Consider the following 6,557-nt stretch of genomic DNA (forward strand, 5'->3'; position numbering starts at 1 on the left):
TAAATGTCCACGGATCGCATACACATCCACGTGAAAGGTGCCCGCAGAGCGGCCCAGCACAGAAGCCCTGAGCTCAGCTATAATACTAAGTGGGTTTAGGATTCCAACGCGAGTCACTGACTCGGCCTTTCTCCACCCCACCCCCATGTTTTCAGTCAGCTTATGTTTAAAGAAGACACAAGTATTGAGCAACGAGGCTGTGCTTTCACATTATTTCATCCTCACAGCAACCTGTAACCTGAGTCCTGTCACCAGCCCGGTTTTCCCCAGTGCAGGTAGTGGAAGGGCACGATGTCATCAAGAGAGGACGCAGAGCAAAGGGAGAGTCTGCTCTTTCCGTTTCAATAAAAATAGCTTTTTTTGGTTCTAAAAATTATATATGCTCAATATAACAGATTGAAATGAAACAGAAAGGTACAAAATAACCTGAAATCCCACCATCAGACACTGGTAAGCCCTGTGATGAACGTGCTTCCATGCGTCTCACCCGCACCCAAACACACACAGCCATCAGTCACCTTTACGTAAAATGGTCACACGGTGCATGTCGCTTTGTAACCTTTTTCACTCCACAAAATGTAAGTAATACCAGCATCTTCCCGTGTCAGTACACACGGATCTACTTCATCCTTTTTAATGACTACCTAGCTTCCCATTGTCTGCAGATCCCACACTTTAAGTGCGTCTTCTCATATCTTACATTCTTTTATATCCTCATTGTCACAATAGCTAAAATTGTGTATGAAGCATGGGGATACACTCGTTGACTCAATACTAAGATTTGCTTTCGTTTTTTTCTACAAGCCTCACTCATCCGTGACAGGCTTCTGTGTCCCTCCCTGTGGTTCTTCGCCCCCAAGCCCTTCCATCCTTCACTGTTACCCACCTTCCAGGAGATGGGGAAGGAGCAACCTGCCTGCGGCCTGGCCATGCCCCGGCAGAGGAAGCAGCACCTGCGGTTGGGAGCAAGTCCCATCACACAAAATGCCAAGCTCTGCGTCACCGAGAGGCGCCGGAGCGTGAACGTACTTTCACTGAGGTCAGAGGTGACCGTACCTTATCTCATCTCCCCTGATGGAAGTTACTGCTTCAGGTCACATTCCTCAACTGCTCAAGCCCTGCAGGGAAAGTTATCCTCTTGTTTCAGGGCCGATCTTGTCTGTGAGGTTAGCGGTATGAGCTAACCTCACAACATTTTTTTTTTTTTAATGGTATTTCAGGGCTCACGTGCCTTCTCTGTAACTCTCTTCCTTTTTTTTAAATTAATATCTTTTTATTTTTGGCTGCTTTGGGTCTTCGTTGCTGCGTGCGGAGGCTACTCTTTGTTGTGGTGTGCGGGCTTCTCATTGTGGTGGCTTGTTGCAGAGCATGGGCTCTAGGTGCACGGGCTTCAGTAGTTGTGGCTAGTGGGCTCAGTAGTTGTGGCTCGTGGGCTCAGTAGTTGTGGCGCACGGGCTTAGTTGCTCCACGGCATGTGGGATCTTCCCGGACCAGGGCTCGAACCTGTGTCCCCTGCATTGGCAGGCAGATTCTTAACCACTGTGCCACCAGGGAAGTGAGCCAGGAAGATGATAGTCCCTGCTGTCCAGCGGGGCGTGGGGAGGGGCCTGGCACTTGGACACCACCCCACCCCACCCTCCAAGGAAGAGCCGGCATGGCATCCAGCTGCCTGGGTTTGAGGCTGGCTTCTGCCTCCATCTAGCTTTGCAAAAACTAGGGTCTTGGACCACTGCGTGCTTGGGGTGCTGGGGCAGTAGTTAAGGGACTACTTACGTCAACCTGAAGGAAGGGAAAGGAACGCTGGGGAAAGGGAAGGAGAAAGGGAAGAATATCTGAGCGGACAGGCCTGGTATTGCCCTCACAACAATCCTCCGAGGTAGGAATTTTGGCCCCATTTTATGAATGAGAAACCAAGGTTCAGAACGGTTAAATAACGTAACCAAGGCCACAAAGCTGGTAAGTGAAGAGCTAAGTATAAAGGCAACAGGTTGACTTTCGCAAACTCGCAAAGATTTAAGGACCCTAATACCTATGAGCAGTGGTGGCTCTAGAATTTCTAAAACCGATGGTTTCAGGCTGGCAATTGGGTTGGAAAGGGATTTTTTTTCTTTTTTTTCTTGAAGCTATGTTTGCCTTGCTGCTCTTTGCTCTCCACCCCCATCAACCTCAAGCCACTTCTCACCACAACTGCCAGTGAGCTCTCCTTTGAAAAACAACTCGAATAAATACAGCCAAGAGACATATCCAAATAAGGAACTTAGGAATAGGAATAATACGGGAAGAGAACCAGCAGTAGGTAATTAATCCACTTAAACAGAGAGCTGAAACCAAGTAACTCTGGAAGTTACTCTCAGAGAAAAGGATGGACGCTTCCGAATTAAAATAGAGGAGTAAATGTGCACATCTAGTTTGGCTCCCAACCAAAGCTCACACAGACTAAAGGGGATTTCTTTTTTTTTTTAATCCACAAGGACAAAAGAGGAGACGAAAGTGCTAAGATTTTGGAAGCTCTAAAGCAGATGGACGATAGTAACTCAGTTGGCAGTTGAGACTGGATAGTGGAGAAAGTTCCAGTACAATTTAAGCCACAGGACCTGGCAACACACTGGAGGGAAAGGGAAGAGCCGGAGCAGGACTGACAGAGCCCCTTTACAGGTCCTGGGTCCCCTGGGTTCCCTCCATTCAGCACGTGCTCTGTTACTACCTCAGCAACAGACTGGAGGTGAATTAAGGGAGTCAAACAAGAGAGGATCTTCGGGTGAGAGAACTCCAGATGAAGCCGAAGGTCCGGGTAACAACTGAGAACAGGATGATGAAGTGAACCCATGCATATTAAATAGTGAGTACTGAGACTTCCCGACGTCTTCCCCAGCTCAGTTTTCAGAATGCTGACAATATGTTTCCCCACAGGCCAGAAATTGACAGGCTCTTCTAGAGAATAACCAGCCCAAGAGGAAAGACTTAAACATACAATCATATAGAGTTCCTCAAGAAACAACCCAGACGGCAACTCCACGGCAAAATCAGTAAGCCCTGCTCTGATGGGCTGAATGTTTGTGTCCCCCCCCCCCAAAAATGAAGCCTCAACCCCCAATGTGACTGAATTTGGAGATCAGGCCTTTCTGGAGGTAACTAAGGGTAAATGGGGTCACAGGGTGGGGCCTTCATCCAATAATATTAGACAAGAGACAACAGAGGACAGTGGCATCACCAAGACAGTGACACTATCCATTCCTATAGGCCTTCACTCCCCCTCAAGAAGAACTAACAGTTATTCATGGGCAAGACACCACTGAGAGAACCCTAGAACACAAGAGTGAGGCTGAAGCAAGCACGGCACTGCAGAGACCAAGACACCACATCAGAAGGGTAAGAGGAGCCGCTGCAGGCTGACAGCACTGCCTCATCCCCAGGCTGGTGCAGTATCACACTGAGAGGTCGCCCCTGAGTCTACGGCGCCTCCAGTGGGAAAAGAGAGCCAAGGGTACGTATCCAGCTCCCACTGTGGGTCCCTTCTTGGGATCCCCCCACTCTGGTCATGCCCCACAGGAATTGCAGGGGTACCTGCAGGACTTGACCCCCGGGAATCCGATCGTGATGGAGAAGTGGGGAAGGGCTGGCAACAACCACCACTCAGATCTTAGCAGACCGAGTCCTACCGAGCAGTGGTCCCAACGACTGCAGCCGTTTCGTTCATCTGCAGAGCCAAGATGGGCACAGTCTGGCCAGGGAACTCGGCAGGATGCAGGCTTGCCTGATGTGGGCCCTCAAACGAAGAGCTGTGCCAGCCCTGGAGGCTGGTCTGCCCTGGCCCAGGCAGCGGAGCTGAGTCAGAGCCCAGCCTACTGCTGAGTGTAGCTCCCAGCCCTTCCAGCTAGAAAGCCTGACTGGGGACACCTGGGAGGCTGCATAGCCCAGCAGTGCTCAAGCAGAGCAGGGGATATGGCAGGCAGAGCTGATGACCTGTAGAGCAAAGCCAGGGGCACCAACTGGCCAGGGAACTTGGGGAGTGGGTCAGCTTGAGTAAAGACCACAAACAAAAAGCCCTGCTGGGCTTGGAGAATTCCCCTCTTCACCCGAGCAGGAGAGCTAAACCAGAGCCCCACCTACAGCTGAGCGTAGTTCCTGGCCTCTTCTGACCAGAAGGCCTGATCAGGAACACCTGGGAAGAAGCTACGAGCTGGCTTTTCCTCCTGCCCATGGAGGGGAGCTGAGTCAGCCCCACTCACTGATGAGTGTAGCTTCCAGCCCCGCCTGACCAAAAAGCCTGACCATAACACCTGGAAGCTGTGAACCCAGCAACCCTTGAGCAGAGAGCTGGTGGTCTGCAGAGCAAAGCCAGTGGCCCTGTTCAGCCAGGGAACTTGGGGCATGGGTCAGGTTGAGTCAAGACCACATACAAAGAGCCTTGTAGGCCTTGGAACTGGTTCTCCCACTGCACCTGGGCAGGGAAGCTAATTCGTAGCCCCACCCACTGCTAAATGCAGCCCTCTGCTCATCCTACCAGAAAACCTGACCAGAGCACATGGGAAGCTGCACGGCCCACCCAATGGTCCTACTTACAGAGGCACTTGAACAGAGAGCACACTCACGGCTTTCCCTGTCTGCAGAGCAAAACCAGAGGTCCCAACTGGCCAGGGAATTCAGCTCAGTCTTACCTGATTCAAGTCCCCAAAGAATAAGCCATGCAGGTCCTGGGGCCCATCCTGCTGCCCCTCCAAGACAGGGAAGCTAATTCATAGCCCCATCCTTTGCTGAGTAGAGTACTCAATCCTGACCATCTAGTAAACTTGATCAGAGAACTGAGGCAACCAGAGAGCTCATCCTACAACTTTGCTTAGGCGGAGAACCAAGTTTGCTTGGGCAGGGAACCAAGCTAGTAGTCCTATCCAACTGTTCTCAGTCAGTGGCACAACCCCATTCTGCCACCTCAGAGCTCAGGCAGTGGCCTCACCCAAAAATAGACCCTGCTAGCAAGTCTTACCTGCCCAAGAGCATTACCAGCACACACATTCAGAAACGTAAACTGAGCTGACCGGTGAGGACCTGCCTCTGCCAAAGGAAACATGTAAAGTCTGGAAGAGGAGACCACTTACTCAGATGGACAAATACCAACATAAGGAATCAAGGATTATGAAAAATCAGGTAAACATGACACCACCAAAGGAAACCAATAGAGGTATGATAACTGACCCTAAAGAAATGGAGATCTATGAACTGTCAGACAAAGAATTCAGAATAATCCTCTTAAAGAAGTTTAGTGAGGGCTTCCCTGGTGGCGCAGTGGTTGAGAGTCCGCCTGCCGATGCAGGGGACACGGGTTCGTGCCCCGGTCCGGGAAGATCCCACATGCCACGGAGCGGCTGGGCCTGTGAGCCATGGCCGCTGAGCCTGGGCGTCCGGAGCCTGTGCTCTGCAACAGGAGAGGCCACAACAGTGAGAGGCCTGAGTACCGCAAAAAAAAAAAAAAAAAAAAAAAAAGAAGAAGAAGTTTAGTGAACCACCAGAACACAGTGACAACTAAATTAGGAAAACATTGCATAAACAAAATGGAAATTTCAACAAATAAATAGAAAACATCAAAAGAAAACAAACAGAAATCCAAGAACTGAGAATACAATGACTTAAGAAAATACAATTGAAGAGTTCAAAGGAGACCTTTAAAAGCAGACTTGACTGTGCAGAAGAAAGAATCAATGACCTACAAGACAGGACATTTTAATTTATCTAGTCAGAGGGGTAAAAGGAAAAAAGAATGAAAAGTGGTGAAGAAGGCCTACAGGACTTATGGGACACAATCAAAAGAAGTAATATCCACATTATGGGAATTCCAGAAGAAGAAGAAAGAGAGAAAGGGACAAGAAGTATATTTAAAACAATAATGGCTGAAAACTTCCCAAACCTGGGGAGAGAAATGGACATCCAGATCCATAAAGCCCAGAAGATCCCAAGTAAGTTGAACCTGAATAGGTCTACTCCAAGACATGTTATAATTAAATTGTCAAAAGTCAAAGACAAAAAAAAAACTTTGAAAGTAGCAAGAGAAAAGAGAGAAGATTCACATAAAGAAAACTCAATAAGGCTTTTTAGGCCAGGAAGAATGCCATGGCACATTAAAAATATTGAAAGAAAAAAAACCTGTCAATGAAGTATTCTATACCTGGCAAAGCTGTCCTTCAGAAATGAGGGAGGGTTAAAGACTTCCCCAACAAGCAAAAGCTGAAGGAGTTCATCACCACTAGACCTACCTGACAAGAAGTGCTAAAGGGACTTCTCTGAGTGAAAGTGAAAGGATGCTATTTAACATATTAAAAACATAAGAAGATAGAATAAAACTTGCTGGTAATGATAAATATATAGTCAAAGTTAGATTTTGTGATATGATAATGGTGGTGCATAATTCACTTACAATTCTAGTTTAAAAGCTAAAAAACAGTGCTTCCCTGGTGGCGCAGTGGTTGAGAGTCCGCCTGCCAATGCAGGGGACACGGGTTCGTGCCCCGGTCAGGGAAGATCTCACATGTCGCAGAGCAGCTGGGCCCATGAGCCATGGCCGC

The sequence above is a fragment of the Neophocaena asiaeorientalis genome, unplaced genomic scaffold (genome assembly GCF_003031525.2).
Source record: "Neophocaena asiaeorientalis asiaeorientalis breed wild unplaced genomic scaffold, Neophocaena_asiaeorientalis_V1.1 scaffold523, whole genome shotgun sequence".
In the NCBI taxonomy this organism is placed as follows: domain Eukaryota; kingdom Metazoa; phylum Chordata; class Mammalia; order Artiodactyla; family Phocoenidae; genus Neophocaena; species Neophocaena asiaeorientalis.